Below are 16,496 nucleotides of genomic sequence, written 5' to 3' on the forward strand. Positions count from 1 at the left end.
TGGAACAGAACAGGTGGATTGACTGAAATACACTGCTGAGGGGAGTAGCAGTTGAGTCAGGAGAGGTCTACTGCACTATGTGGGTTATCTCCCTGGCTGGGAATGGAACTCATGCTGTAGTGGATGGTGATAGCTATATAGTGCTGAGACTTAATCTCTAGAACCACTAGGGAGGCTCTTCTGTTTCCTCTTTCTATTTATCTCTTTCCTTCCCTGTCATCCCCAGTAAAAGAAAATAGATTACTTGAACATCTGAAAAAGAATGACTGTCAATTTTAACTCACCTATAAGCAATCATTAAGGGAACTAATATTAGACATCCTAGTTCTAAACACAGCATGCAGAGGACCAAACTGCTCAGGAAAATGATCAAGGTATGATTACATTGAACCACTTATTAACTGTGACACAGTAATGCATTTTCTTACTGAGGATTAATTGGATGTTTCTGTCAGGGCTTTAATTTAGTATAACAAAGTGACAGTGTTTGGGGAACAAAATAACCATGTATATATTAATATTAATGAGACTTGGTACATACACCTTTACTCTTTGGCAAGTTTAAACAGTAGCCAAAAATCTCCGTGTGTGTGTGTGTGTGTGTGTGTGTGTGTGTGTGTGTGTGTTCATTTCAGGAATCTATTTAGAATTCCCAGAAAACTTACTTTAAAATCATGCTCTGGAGGCAGTTGCTGTTTTATCACACATGAGCTTTGGTGAAGTACCCTCGCGCTGATGAGAAATGCCTGACCAGAATACCAAAGGGCTCATATGTCTGAATTGCTAATAGCTGTATACTTTATGTTTTATCTGAAACCTGGGTTAACTTTATAATTTGAGACTCTTCTAGAATAATGCAGGAAAGCCTGCCTAGTATATTACATGCAGCAAATACTGCAGTGATTTCTTCTTATGATTAGATATGGAAACTTACTGAAATGGAATGCTGGAAGTCCTTGCAGGAGTGGCATGCTAATATGCTATTGAATGTGATATTTAATTACATGATGTGTATTGTGTGAGGAATCTAATACTGCTCTGTGGGTTTTGCTTTTATTATTTGCTTCACTCATGTCTGAATTTCCTTCTCTTATAGTAACAAACTTTATTATTATAAAACATAAAATTAACTTATTTTGAGATCTAATGTTGAACTCTTATGGTTCCTCCTTTGGATTCCTAGGGAAATTTAACAGCACCTTTAAAGACCTGTCTTCCTACCATATTGAAAAATAAAGCCCACTTATTTTTAAAGCATATTCCCATTTTTATTTAGTGATATTTGCTGTGAAAACAAATGCTTCATATCACATTGATTATATATTCATGAATCTTAGGACAATCATTTCGTTTTGGTCATTAATGTTTTATGTAGTTTTGATTGTCAAAACAAAGTACTGCCTAGGTGTCTTATGTGTGGAACCATACTGGATTTTAGCATACTCATAAGTTTCAAAGTATCCGAGCCAGATGGCAAACCCAATAGGAGCAAGGATTCTGCCTTTTATTATTTCTTTTCTTCTTGTCTTTAAAGTTGTCCCATTTATGCATCTATTGCCCCTGGATATGTCTCCCTGCCTGTTGTCAGGATGCCTGCTTGTTTGCGTTCTCATCATACCACATTTAACACAGTCTGATAGATTCACTTTTTTCTTAAAACTTTCCTTGACCACTTTGGCCATGATTAGTCCTTCTTTAGGTACCTCAAGCTCCAGATATTCTTCCTGCTTGCTACCTGTGTTGAGGTTTTAGTCTTTACTTCTCCCTCTCAGCTCTTCAGAGAAGGGACTGTAGGATGAAAGGACTGCGGAAGAGGAGGGTGTCCTTCCTGAGCCTGCTGCTGGGCTCAGGACTGCCCTTGTTTGAAATGGTTGTTCTGAAGGAATGGCTATTGTGCATTACACACAAAACATTATGGAGAATTTGTAATCTAAATCTGAAATATATATATGCAATCAGATGTAAAAGGCATGACACCAAAGAACAATAATGACAATATAAACCTAAAAAGTAGTATGAATTATAGATCACAACCACAGTGGTATATATTGACTTATTGTTTATTGAACACCAACTATCTATTATTTATTGAACATTAACATGTAGACTATTTTACATAATGCTTAACACAATGCTCTGAACTAAATATTGTAAGGTCCATTTTTTAAAAGGGAGGGGTAAAGGAAGCTCATAGATATAATCTCATCATCTTATGGTGATATAACCAATGGCCACATTCTCATAAATGACAGAATGGGAATTTGTATGTTTATATTCAAAATTCATGTGTTCTGAGTTCAGGGAAGAGGTGTGATCCTATATCTCGAAATCATATAGTGTTGTAAGCTAATGTTATCTCAATAAAAGAAAAGAAAACCTCATGTTCATGCCACATCCAAGCACTCCTCAGTAAAAATGAGTGTTCCACTCTAATGGTAGAATGGGATTCTAAGATTGTTTTACTGAGATTAATATTCATTACATGGAATTTTCTTTTTTATGAAAACAAAATGAACAATAGTTATTTGGGCATGTATGTTTCTTAAACTGCTCCTATAATAAAAGAATGAATTCAGGAAAACCCCAATGAAGCAAAGGTTTAGGTTAAGAGCAGTACCATTTTACATATTGTATATATTATACTTTTTCTCTTTATGACTTGCTTTCAGTCACATGACAGCTACTTCTCACTAAAGGAATATAATTGAAACAAAGGTAATCTTTATATCTTAAATTAAAGTAATAGGTGAATTATGAGTTGGAAAAATATTTTATTGATAAATTAATGGTAAGATTTTTTCTTTCCTTTGAAGATTGTCTTGCTTATAATGAAAAAAATGTAATGATGTTGCTCAACTTTTTCAAGAGAAATTTTTATAATACAGCTAGTTTTTATTTTATTTATATTTTGATACCAATGAGTTTTACTATGTAGAAGGGTTATTAATCACTCACTGCTGTGTAAATGGGTGTAGGGTAAGGAAAAAAGTATCAGCTTTTCTGCCCTCCACCATTAGGATGGATGATGGAACCCTGTGGTCCCGAATGCATGCCTGATGGCGGGCACCTGGAGTAGGGTGTGGGCATAGGTAGATGGGATTCACCTGGGCTAAGATTGGGCTTTTAAGGCCAGCCTCACGAGGCCGCCAGCAGAAGCTGAGGGAAGAAGTCAGAGAAAGGAGCAGAGAAGCCGAGAGAGAAACAGAGCCATGAGAAGAGCAGAGAGAACGTGAGAGAAGACCGATAGCCCAGAGTGAAGACTTGCTGGGGGCTGGGAGGCCTGCCAGCATCCTGGCCCCCCAGCACTCCTGCCTGCTGTGTACCTGGTAATCCTAATAAAAGCCTGCAAAACCCACCGAGGGCTCTAGGACTCTTTCCTCCTTTACCCCCGGTATACATGGGATCATAGAAAATCTGCTCAGTGTCATTCCTGCCCTCTACAATGGGATTCACTCCAGGAAACAGTTGTGATCTCTAGTTCATTTTATGGGTGACTCAAAGTTCAGATGGGCTAATAAGTCCAAGATTGTAAGTAAGTAGATGAGCTACAACTTGAAATCAAGTATTATAAAATCCAAAGTTAGAGCACTACACAATCTGTTTTGTTTCTATCTTTCTCTGGAGTAGTATTGGATGTTGATAATCTGAATTAATATATATGGATCATGTCTTTTTCTGAATTTATTAATAATGCACTTTTAAAATAGTATACCTTTCCTTGGTAACATTTTGTAATTTTACCTACCCTTTAACTCATTTATGTTAAGTATTAAATTTCTCATTAAATTTATTTTTTTTAATTAATAAATTTTATTTTTATATTCCCCATACAATTGCAATCCCCCCATTCTGACCCCAATCCCTCCCCTCCCGCCCCCCACCCCCCAAAAAGTGTCTCTGGTTCATAGTTTTTGTTGATTTTGATTTTCACTTTCTTATAGTTATTCATTTTCCTGGTCCCTTATTTAAGTTTTCTAGATCCCTGCTATGAGTGAGACCATCCGGTATTTTTCTTTTTCTTTTGGCTTATTTCACTGAGCATGATCCCTTCCAGCGTCATCCATGTTGCTGCAAATTGCATGTGTTTATCTTGCATATCAAAGACATCTTTGCAGACGCATCACCCAAAGCAGTGATAGTGAAGGCAAAGATAAACAGCTGGGACTACATCAAATTAAAGAGCTTCTGCACAGCAAAAGAGACAATAACAAAAACAAAGAGAAACCCCACCAACTGGGAGAAAATTTTTGCACCCAACACTAATGATAAAGGACTGATCACAAAAATCTGCAAAGAGCTGATGAGACTCAACAACAACAAAGAAAATAATCCAGTCAAAAAATGGGCAGAAGAGCTAAAAAGAAACTTCTCTGAAGAGGAAATGCGAATGGCCAACAGGCATATGAAAAAATGTTCAACATCACTTGCAATCAGGGAAATGCAAATCAAAACTACCATGAGATACCATCTTACACCAGTGAGAATGGCACATATTAAAAAAACTAGCAACAACAAATATTGGTGAGGGTGTGGAGAAAAAGGAACTCTCCTGCACTGCTGGTGGGAGTGCAAACTGGTCCAACCACTATGGAGAGCTGTGTGGAGATTTCTGGACCTACTAAACATAGAGCTTCCACAGGATCCAGCAATTCCACTCCTAGGTATTTACCCAAAGAACACAGAAACATCAATTCCAAAGAACACCTGCACCCCTATGTTTATAGCAGCACTGTTTACAATAGCTAAGCTTTGGAAACAGCCCAAATGCCCAAAAATAGATGACTGGATCAAGAAGATGTGGTACATATATACCATGGAATATTACTCAGCATTCAAAAAAAATTTCTCATTAAATTTAAATGGATTGTTCCTCAGGCCATCTAAGATTTAAAAAAGAAAAAGAAACTGACTCTCAAGGGTAAAATAAGAGTCCTACTACATAAAAGTTAACTTGTTTTTTACACATGTATTTAATTTTATAGTTCTAGTCACTTGATTTATGATGGGGTTAATAAGCAGTTACATAGATTTTAATACATTAAAATAATTTAGGGGGAATTTTAAAATTCACTATGTTGGATAATTTGTTTTTATAGTAAAAGTATCTAGCCTCATCAAGAAACAAAAGACCTTTGCATCTTTTCAGTTAGATATTTGGATTAAATTCAGGCACACCTGCTACCTGAAGAGCATTATTGTGTTTTGGAACTACTCCATCTGCAATAGACTGTTGATATTTTAATCAAGAGACTGAATGCTGTAGGGAATTTGAATATATTTGACTGAAGGCATTCAGGACTATGCATTATACAGTCTTGATTGAAAACATAATATATGCAAACCAAAGTAGAGAAAAATAATGTATTTCAGGGGAGCCTTCCTGATTAGAGCAACCTAGTTGTGCTGAAAGACTATAATTAAATTAGTTCATTGCTTTATTTTGCTTCGTGATTCAGGGAATTTTAGAACTGCTGGGGTCTTTTTGAAATATGTTTAATCTAAACTATTCATTTTACCAATGAAGGCACTAAAATTAGGAGGTTTTGTTTCTTACTCCAACTCATGTGATGTTTTAAGGGAAATGTTTGAATATAAATCCCATTCGTACTTCAGATTTTAAGTTCTTATACTTGACTTCCTGGCAATTCTATCTACAGATCATTCTCAGTATGGAAATACACATTTTGCTTAACAGACAGTGGAAAATGTCAAGTGAACAAACAAAAGGCCAGATTCCTTGGCTTATTTTAAACACTGGTCTCTCTGGGAATGCTTCTGTTCTCAACCTGGTGAACAATGAGCCTCAGTTGTATGCAAGGCTCAGCTGACAACGGTGAGCATTCTCCATTCTTCCCAAATCATTATCCCATCCCCCCAAACAAATTCACCACAGTCCTAATCTGAGAGGATTTACAGTCACTCCAAACATTATGTATGCCTAACAAAGTGTGTCAGACTGATTAACAGGTAAGGCATATTTTGATCTCCAGCCTACCAGATAGCTAATGCTATTTAATCACACTGTTGGCATTTTATTCATTATTTCAGAGAAAAGGAAAAAAATAATATAGAGAGTGAATACATGGAATCTGGATACAGAAAATTGATTTTTTCAAAGAATGTTTTTTTTTTTGACTGTCAATCAAAGAAACTAAAGTTTTAGTGGCAGAATTTTGCCTTTTCAGAATTGTTTCAGCATCTTAACACTCAATCTGCATAGTTTTGGCTATATTGTATTATTGACTTTGACTAAATCAAAGGACTTTGACAACATCAAAGGTGATGTTGATCTCTGCATTTCAAGCTTTAGCCATTTAAGATACCACCCACCAGAGTTTTATTGACAGTAGATCACAATAGATCACAATCTAGTTGCCAGTAGATCACAATTCCATAATTTATATAATATTATTGTTCCGTTTTATCATCTTGAAGAACAAAGCAACGCTTGTTGCAGACTTCTTTTTTTACTGAGATTTTTCTTTTAAACTTCTTTTTCTATATCATTGACTTCTTTTTGGGTGCCTCTACCGCTATCCATGAGAACTCCTAATCATGCACCACTAGAGTCCCTTATGTGATGAAGATATATTTCTGATCAGATGCTAACTTTAATAGATCCCAGGAGTTTTTGCTTTACAAAGAATCATTCAGTTCATTCTAAAGAACATTATTGTCACTACTATTGCTGCTATTTTACTTCCATTTCTACTCTCACTACCACTGTTCTTGTGAACAGCGTCTAATTCCTTTTTTCCATACAATGTGGTAAGTCAAATACATGTATTGACTCATTTAATATTCACAATAAATTTGCAAGGTAGATATTTTGTCCTAACATAACAGACCTCAAAATTGAGACCCAGGTCATATAAATATAAATGGTATGGACAGAATCAAAAGCCAATTCTATATCCAAAATGTGTTTTCATCCATACATTCAACTTCTTTTGTTGAAATTTAAAGCATTTTCATACACAAGAAGCAAAGTTTTCCAGTGGCTTTGAACACATACATATTAGAGATTGCCATCTCTCTGTATTAATAATTCCGCAGGACTGTTTTACATATTGGGGGGTAACTTCTTTGTGTTCAGCAACTCCTGCAGTTTTGCTTGCTTTCTAACTTAGCTTGCCATTTAGTAACAGTAACCATATTTACCTAAATCACTCTCCCTCATAGCTCATGTAATTAAATTTCAAAATCATATCTAATATCTGCATTTTAATGTTGAAGAATGAATTTGAAACAATTCAATTTTATTTTTATAAGAACAAAACTAGCTAGATGAAATCTCTTAATTGCATTAATTTTTATATAATAATTTCTTTGAAATAAAATTTCTTTGTGAACATCAAAATCTTCCTCTTGTGCTCCCTCTGTCTCTCTCTGCCTCTCTGTCTGTCTTTCTCTCTCTGCTTTTCACTGTATTGAAACTTGGTCAATGACAATATTTTTCCCTCTTTGGAAACAAACATTCCAAATTAAAAGTAGGAAACTTCAAGACCAGGGGTTATTAGTCATGTAGTGTGTGTGTGTGTGTGTGTGTGTGTGTGAGAGAGAGAGAGAGAGAGAGAGAGAGAGAGAGAGAAACAGAGAGAGAAAGATCTTTTGCTGTCTGATGGCTTCTCAGAGTACTATTATTACTTATAAGATAAAATACTAAAATTACAAAAGAAACAAATCAGTATCAATTATGAAAATGTCTTTTAAATACAAAATTATGAGCTATATAATGTATGTTAAATGGCAAAATCTAATGGAGAATGATATAACTGCCATTATTTGAAAGAAATGAAAGCATATATATTTTAATGAGATTATAAAAATATCCATAGTCGGAGTCACAGACACTAGTTATCTATGAACTGTTGCCTCTCTTTGTAATAGGCAAAGTTGTAAAAACTATTGATTTTTCATCTACTGTAAGATCTGGAAGAAGGAAAACAAGAAAATCAATATGTGTTTCTAATTACCTAAATTAATAGTTTACAGGAACTATTAGTTCCTGTTTAGTTCACAAGAATTAAATCAATAGTGCCCATAGGAACTTCATGTGTGCAATTGCTGTGTATTGTACTGCTCTCTGTGGAAATCAGAAGTACTGGTTAATTTCTATCAACTTTTCTTTTAACCTGATAGTATTTGCACTTTGTTTTACACGAATTGGTCATTGCAAAACATTCCTTTTCTCTGTTCTCATATTTTAGGATATTATTATTTTTAATAATTATAATAGTTCTCAGCCATGATAGTAACTCTGTGGAATTAATATGTTTTCATCAATTAGTTTTTTTTTTTAAATTGTAGTAACATTGGTTTACATCCTTCTTTTTGTGTTAGAAGCATAGGCTCTCCCCCTCAGGTATTGTTACCATTCCACACCCACCATCAAGACACCTGTTAAATTTTCTGTGGTGCTTGCAAGATAAGTTTCTATCAGAGCAGGTTAGAATTACTACATATCTGTGGGCTGATTATTCTGACAGAATCACATCCCTGACAAAGGCTGCTATGCCAATGGTGATCTTTTTATTGCCAATGATAGGTCACAAAATTAGAGTAGAAAAATAAAACAACTCTGAGTAAATATGTATTTATCAAAATAATAAAAATAGCCATGCTGTTAACAATCTTATCTCTGTATGAGATGAATACATAAAATGAACTTATTTGTAATCGTCAGGGGAATTTCAGTTAAAACAAATGTTTAAGACATTTTTTAACAATGAAGAAATACTTAGGCTTAAATTAATATTTTCTAGATTAGTGCATTTCACCACATCTTTAAAAGGAGTCATGAATACTATAAGAATATTTCCTAATGATCTGTAGGTGTGCCAACAAAACTCTGACCAATTTTGCCATGATTCCACCATTGTGGATAGCATGATGTGATGTATATCAGCTTATTTATATATATATATATAAATAAATAGATCAATAATCAATCAATCAATATATAAATAAAAGCTGAGCAGTTTGGGATATACTCTGCACTAATTTAGACTGTCTATTGCTTAAAATTCTCTTAATACTACAACTTCCTTCTGCAAATACTAAATTGCTAGCACAATCCCAACTCCTATTCTGCTTCCTTTCAGGCATTCAAACAAATGTTGAATGAATGAACTTCTACTAAACACTCTTCCAGCTGACCTGGACCTTGTGGATTTAGAGTAGACATAATTGTCTGCAAAAAAGTAGCAGCATAGTGTCAGTCTTTCTACCAGAAACTTTATGCTATTACCTTGGAGGGAAAATACAGGTGTAATTTGCTTCTGTGCTCTTCATAAGAATGGTTTGTTGTAGGCACATGAAATTCTTTTTAGAAAAAAATGGATTTTTTGTAAGCTATTTTTAGAATCCCAATATCTTAGGGAGTTTGAATATAAAATAGGGGGAAGAGTATTTGAATACATAATAAAAAATAATTTTACAAAGTGAGAGATTTGGGGGAAAATTTTGGATGGGAGCTGAAGCTGGAATTACCTCTGCAGTCTAGACGTATTCCTCACTTCACATAAAACCACATTTTTCATGGTCCTAATTTGAAGTCCTGTGTCATGTTGTGGTTTATATTACTCTGTCAAGAATGGAAAATAGAAGAGGGGCGGAGCAACATGGCGGCGAGGAGACGCTGCGAGTAAGATCTCCCATTAAAAAAAGTGAATAGGGAGGAAAAGCGGCAGGTCCCAGTGAGAACTGGGACACGGAAGATAAACGGACGACTCCAGCAAACTGCCCGAAGAAGAAAGTGGCCATAAAAGAGGACTAGAAGGGAGGGAAGCGCAGAACCCTGCTCCCCTCCCCCGCCCACAGAGGCGGCACTCTCCGACCGGCAGAGAGGAGGAAACAACAAACCAAAACGGCCAACAAGAACAAACTATGCATCAAGCGGGGCTGTGAGTGGAAAGGAACTATTGCAGCCACCACACCCCGTGAACGGGAGCTGTGGAGAACCCTGCAGGATTCGCCGCGGCGGTGAGGGAACGGCTCCGGGCGCCATTAGAGAAGAACAAAGACCCCGGGAGACACGCACACAGCCCGGGCTGCCGGTAAGCTGGTGCGGATAGCGGTGCGCTCGGCGCGCTTGAAAAGCAAGTGCAGACCAGGATCGCGGCTGCCCAGGTCCCCGCGCCTGCGACCTAGGCTTGGGAGACGACCTAGGCTTGCGGGGAGGCGCGGAGGTCCTCACTGAGGTGAAGGTCCCTCCCTGAGTGAGCAGGAACCAGGCGCCCAGGCACGGGAGCGGTGCAAAAGGCGCCATTCCCGCGCCACTGAACTGGGCTACAGCCCGCGTCCTGGAACTCAGGGCTTTGGAACTGAGACCCGGGGCACGAAATTAGGGGCGTGGGTTCCCCATGACAGTGGGGCACAAGGCAGACACAGCACCCCAAAGCCGTTGAGGTGTACCCTACCATCCCCGCTCTGCTCCCTGTCCCACGGGGTGGAAAATCAGCTCCCCAAGGGCTCTAGGAGAGATCTTTGGCGCCACCTAGCGACTTGTAGACAGCACAGGCTCCTGAAGGAGCTAGTGGCCAGCTGGGGAGTTAGCCCACACCCGGCCCCTTCCGAACAAGTAGTCTGAGCCCACAGGGAGAGCGAGCACCCACAGCCAGGGCAGACCAGGCGCGCAGAAGAGTGTGCCTGACACCGGACACGCAGGGAGTGTGTCCCACATCACCATTTTAGAACAGAGACATTTCTTCAGTAAAGACTACCTGCAGAAGGCTTCCTCAGGAGCCAGAGGTGAGCGGGGGAAGTTCGCCCACGCCAGACCCCCTCTGGCCTGCAGTCCAAGCCCAGAGGGGGAGCAGGAACCCACCGCCGGGGCAGACCAGGCGCACAGGGGAGTGTGTCCCCACATCGACATTTTAGGACAGGGACCTTTCTCCAATAAAGACTGCTTGAAACTGACAGATGACTCCAGGAGGAACCAGAGGGGAGAAGAGAAGCCCACCCAAGATGCCGGCCAGTCCCAACAACACAGTGTCCCAACGCATATGGCAAAGAAAGTTTGTTCAATAAATGGTGCTGGGAAAACTGGGTCGCTACATGCAAAAGAATGAAGCTTGACCACTACCTCACACCATACACAAAAATCAACTCAAAATGGATTAAAGAACTAGACATAAGACCTGAAACCATAAAATATATAGAAGGAAATATAGGCGAAACACTACGTGATCTGCACATCAAAGACATCTTTACAGACACATCACCCAAAGCAGTGATAGTGAAGGCAAAGATAAACAGCTGGGACTACATCAAATTAAAGAGCTTCTGCACAGCAAAAGAGACAATAAGAAAAACAAAGAGAAACCCCACCAACTGGGAGAACATTTTTGCACCCAACACTAATGATAAAGGACTGATCACAAAAATCTGCAAAGAGCTGATGAGACTCAGCAACAACAAAGAAAATAATCCAGTCAAAAAATGGGCAGAAGAGCTAAAAAGAAACTTCTCTGAAGAGGAAATGCAAATGGCCAACAGGCATATGAAAAAATGTTCAACATCACTTGTAATCAGGGAAATGCAAATCAAAACTACCATGAGATACCATCTTACACCAGTGAGAATGGCACATATTAAAAAAACTAGCAACAACAAATGTTGGCGAGGTTGTGGAGAAAAAGGAACTCTTCTGCACTGTTGGTGGGAGTGCAAACTGGTCCAACCACTGTGGAGAGCTGTGTGGAGATTTCTGGACCTACTAAACATAGAGCTTCCATATGATCCAGCAATTCCACTCCTAGGTATTTACCCAAAGGACACAGAAACATCAATTCCAAAGAACACCTGCACCCCTATGTTTATAGCAGCACTGTTTACAATAGCTAAGCTTTGGAAACAACCCAAATGCCCAAAAATAGATGACTGGATCAAGAAGATGTGGTACATATATACCATGGAATATTACTCAGCATTCAAAAAAGATAAACACATGCAATTTGCAGCAACATGGATGGCGCTGGAAGGGATCATGCTCAGCGAAATAAGCCAAAAAAGAAAAAGAAAAATACCAGATGGTCTCACTCATAGCAGGAATCTAGAAAACTTAAATAAGGGACCAGGAAAATGAATAACTATAAGAAAGTGAAAATCAAAATCAACAAAAAACTATGAACCAGAGACACTTTTAGGGGGGCGGGGGCGGGAGGGGAGGGATTGGGGTCAGAATGGGGGGGCTGCAATTGTATGGGGAATATAACAATAAAATTTATTAAAAAAAAAAAAAAAAAAAAAAAAGAATGGAAAATAGAAAATATTAAAAGTGAAGTTGACCAAATTACTATTCCTTTTAGGAGCTAGGCCATTTATTTATGGATCAATCTATGGATCATATATATCAAGGCTTTGTCATTAAAATACTCATGAATGACTCATAGAAGACTTTGTTATAGGCTACACATGCTGATTCATTTTATTTTCCACTCAAGATATGCCACTTACCACAATCCACAGATATTCACTGTATGTTGCTTTATCTTTTATGCTAACTTGTTGATAGCAACAGAACATACTTAGCTCTTCAGTTTTATGAGCTGAGGGCTCATTATTCTGAGTATAAGCAATTGAAGTGACATAGAGACTTGAGGTTAAAAAGAAGGGTAAAATAATATTTTCTGTGAATTCATGGGCTTCTTTTCATCAGCATTTATGAGCCCTAAGGATTTTAGGGGTCATCTTTTTAATGAGTTATCTTGACTCCTTTTGACTTCACTGGGGTCATTCAGCATATAAAATCTCACCAATAGTACAGGTGCATTAGTCTCCTGGATGATGACAGAATGGTGAGAAAATTCTTTATTTTAGAAGAAGAGGAATTGCTTGGGGAGGGGTCATATAAATTATTTTGGAGAAAAGCTCCAAATTATAAGGTAGAGTGTTGAAATTAATAACTTTGCTTCATTAGAAATAGAACTAAGTTTATTTTGTAGCCAAAGAATATAAACATATACCCAAGCCTTATACATATGAAAAGCAGAAAGTAATACTTCAGTGGGTAAAAAAATTAAGCTTTCATAAAGATATTTCATTATTTTTGAGGATTTGTTCCAAAAGATGTCTAAAAAGAAAATAAATTAAGAAAAAATAGTCAAAATTATATTTTTTCTTTTTAATTTTGTTTCACATTTGTATACAAAATATGATGGGGGCAAATAGTTTCCTTTTTGCAATTTACTGTGTTACTTTGATGTGGCAAGATTGTGAACAGGTTTATTTTTACAGATACATAGTAATGATTTTAGGGTGCATATATGCTTTTTCATTGTTGCTCTATCTGTGTAGTGATAAACATGATTGGGAAAAACTCATACAATTTTAAACATATCTCAGTACTTGAGAAATATTTTTATACTTTGTAAAAAGTTTAAAAGCACAGTGTTAGACTGTAGCTGCAAATATTTTATTTGCAACTAAGACATAGTAGCTTGAATTTCATTTTACGAGTTTCTGATATATGCTATTTTCTTGAAAATCTCCCAAATTTTGTCCCTCAAACTTTACAGCTTCTAATGCATATTTTTCCTAAGTATGTACGTTTAGACAGTGTAAAATTTCTAAGAAAATTAATTTCATGAATGCAAACATAGCCAGACAGTAGACAAGTAAAAAAAAAAACATGGCAGTGCTTGGTTCTGAGTGCCAATAGGTTATTATAGATTTATTTCATTTTCTTGGATCACAGAAACTCATATCTGTACATTATGTTTTATTTTGCATATACATAATGGAAAATTGTTTCTAAAATAATTGCTTTTAAAAAATCAGCACTTCAGAAAAGTTTTGTTAAACTGAATAACTTTCTTGTGAATTACTAGGATCAGATTCATCATACAAGACTGATAACTCATTCTACTTATCCCTTCTCATACAAAATAATCCTGAAATCCTATGCACAGAGGAAACAAACCTGTTGTTTTTTCCTTATAGTTTTTATGAATATATACAACCAGATCAAAAGCCTCTGTAAGTATACATGAAATAATTTGGAACTGCTATTAGAGTGTAGAAGGACTGGTAAGAACAAGAGTAGCACTTTGATGGAAACTTATGTTCAACAAAAAGAATCACCTTCTCTCCCTCTTTGAAGGGTCAACTAATATTTTTGAGATTATTTTATATACACTGCTGAGTTGTACCAGGGAGAAAATCACATTTCCACTTTGATCCCATCCATAATTCAAAACAATATGTTGGTACAGGCTTATGTGTCTGTCATAGATTTCATCTATGAAGTGAACCTTGTTAGAATTTTAGAGCACCAGAAGAGAAACAAAATTAGTTCCCAATCTTTTCCTTTGTTTCACTTTTGATTTTCCTTTGAGGAAGATCACATGTTCCACTCTCCAATGCATAGATAGATTGCAGTTTTAGATAACATTTCCCATAAACATAGCAATTGAACTTTGGATGTATTTTACTCCTTCTTCCCAGAGCAATCAAGGATTCAGTGACCTATATCAGCTCATTTCCCAAAGTGTGAGGTATTTATCTGAATATTACACTGGGCTTTCTAACATGGCAAAAGATCACTGGCTGTGTAGCCAAAGTGACTTAGATTTGAATCCCAGCTATACCACATATTTCTCATGATTTTGGGTAAGTCTCTCAGCATGTAAAAGTCACCATCACTGCTTGTATAAAATGGTGATCATAATATGAGCTATAATAGCTTTCTGTACATTTTAATGCTATTGTAATTGGTTCGAGTGTGCTTTGAAAGCTATAAAGCATTTATAAAATTTTAAGTCATTTTTTTCTATCAATTTCTAATGAAGAGTCAGATAAGAGAAAAAAGTGTAATTCAGAATATTTTTGTTCTGTCAAAAATAAACTATATTAGAGCCTCCCTGGTGGCACAAGGGGTTAAGCACAGCACTGTGAAGCTATCCACAGCCTCTGCAGCACAAATTTGATCCTCAGCCAGCCAGGGAGCTACCCACATGGTGCAGCAGACCTCTTCTGTCTTGCCCACTGCTCCCTCAGCAATCTATTTCAGTCACTCTGCCTGTCTTGTTCCCCTCTCTGTCTCTGGTGAATCCTCTCACCGACCCCACTCTGCACCTCTGGCCTGTACTCCAGTACTTGTATACATAAATAAATAAATCTATAAAAAATAAAATAAACTCTATTAATATATGTATCATCCAAAAATATATAATCCATTACTTTTTAAAATTTCTCCAAGTTCATCTTTTAAAAAAAATTATTTTTGTGTAGAAGAACTGAGGTGTAGACCAGAGGTTTGAGAGTGAGAGGAGACAGTGGGGAGCAGAACCGGTGGATGTACTGAAATACATTGCTAAGGGGAGCAAATGGCAAGACAGGAGAGGTCTACTGCACCATGTGGGTTAGCTCCCTGGCCAGGGATCGAACTCAAGCCATCGTCATAGTGCTGAGACTTAACCCTAGGCCATCAGCAAGACCCCATAATCCATTACTTCTTTAGGAGTTTCATTGTGTTTCCATTTTAATGCCCTTCCCCTTAATGCCAGAATCATTATCTCCATTTATTGTCACATATTATCTGTTTGGATAAATGTGCATAAACTTCATGCCTGTGTTCTCTGAGAGCTGAGCCCCAGTGAGATTCTGTCAAGTGTTAAGCTTATAGTACAAACTGTTATTGTTTGCTTCCTCATAACCTGGCTAAAGATGTCTGTCATTTAGGAACTAATGATAGAAGAGGAGAGTGTTATCATGAGGTGAGTTTTCATAACAAATAGAGGCCCAGGTAAAAGGAGGATGTTTATTTTTAAAATAAGACATTGAAGTATGTTGACATATTCCATTAAAAATAATTATCCCCTTCACTCACATAACAAATATTCAAGCAATCACTATACCTCATGGAGAGAAGAACATTAATGTGAAATAGTGCTGCAGACATCTCATTCAGTAGCTCTGTATGGAGGAAAGATACAGTGCCTACACTGTGTTATCTGAGTGCCAGTTCTCCTTAAAAGCATTAAATGATTAATATTTTAATTTATTTTAATTAATATTTAAACATTTTAATTTAATATTTTAAATTTATTTTTTAATAGCTTTACTATTATTTTCCATGATTTCTAGAAGTTTTCCTTGTATAATACTTGTGTTCATCTTCCATCTCCCAATTTGTGTATAGCTTTGCTTCCTGGCTGAGAAGGGTCTTTTCTTGATGAAAGTTAAATCCTCCCCCTCTGGTCATGATTGTGCCCCTTCCTAGACTCTGAATTCACATGAGCTTCGATTATATTCCAAAATTTAAACCCCAGAATCATTACTTTTAACCACCATACCCTGTTCATCTATAAATAAATAAATTAGTTCCTACATAGTACTAAGCAGAGTTAAGTGAAGGTATAAATAGTCATACAACCAAAGAAAAAGTATAAATGGCCACTAAACACATGGAAGATGCTCTACCACTGCAGTGAGCAAGGTAATGCCAATCAGAACTATAAGCAAATGTTACTTCCTACCCAATTGTTGAACAA

The 16,496-nt window shown here is 37.0% G+C and overlaps 1 protein-coding gene across 1 annotated transcript in view; it reads left to right on the plus strand.

Annotated features, from left to right (window-relative positions):
- The window catches only part of MALRD1 (MAM and LDL receptor class A domain containing 1), a 385,105-nt gene that overhangs the window by 206,256 nt on the left and 162,353 nt on the right, over positions 1–16,496 (plus strand). The window lies entirely within an intron of this gene.

This window comes from Talpa occidentalis, unplaced genomic scaffold (genome assembly GCF_014898055.3).
Source record: "Talpa occidentalis isolate TD23 unplaced genomic scaffold, MPIMG_talOcc4v2.1 talOcc4.14, whole genome shotgun sequence".
In the NCBI taxonomy this organism is placed as follows: Eukaryota; Metazoa; Chordata; class Mammalia; order Eulipotyphla; family Talpidae; genus Talpa; species Talpa occidentalis.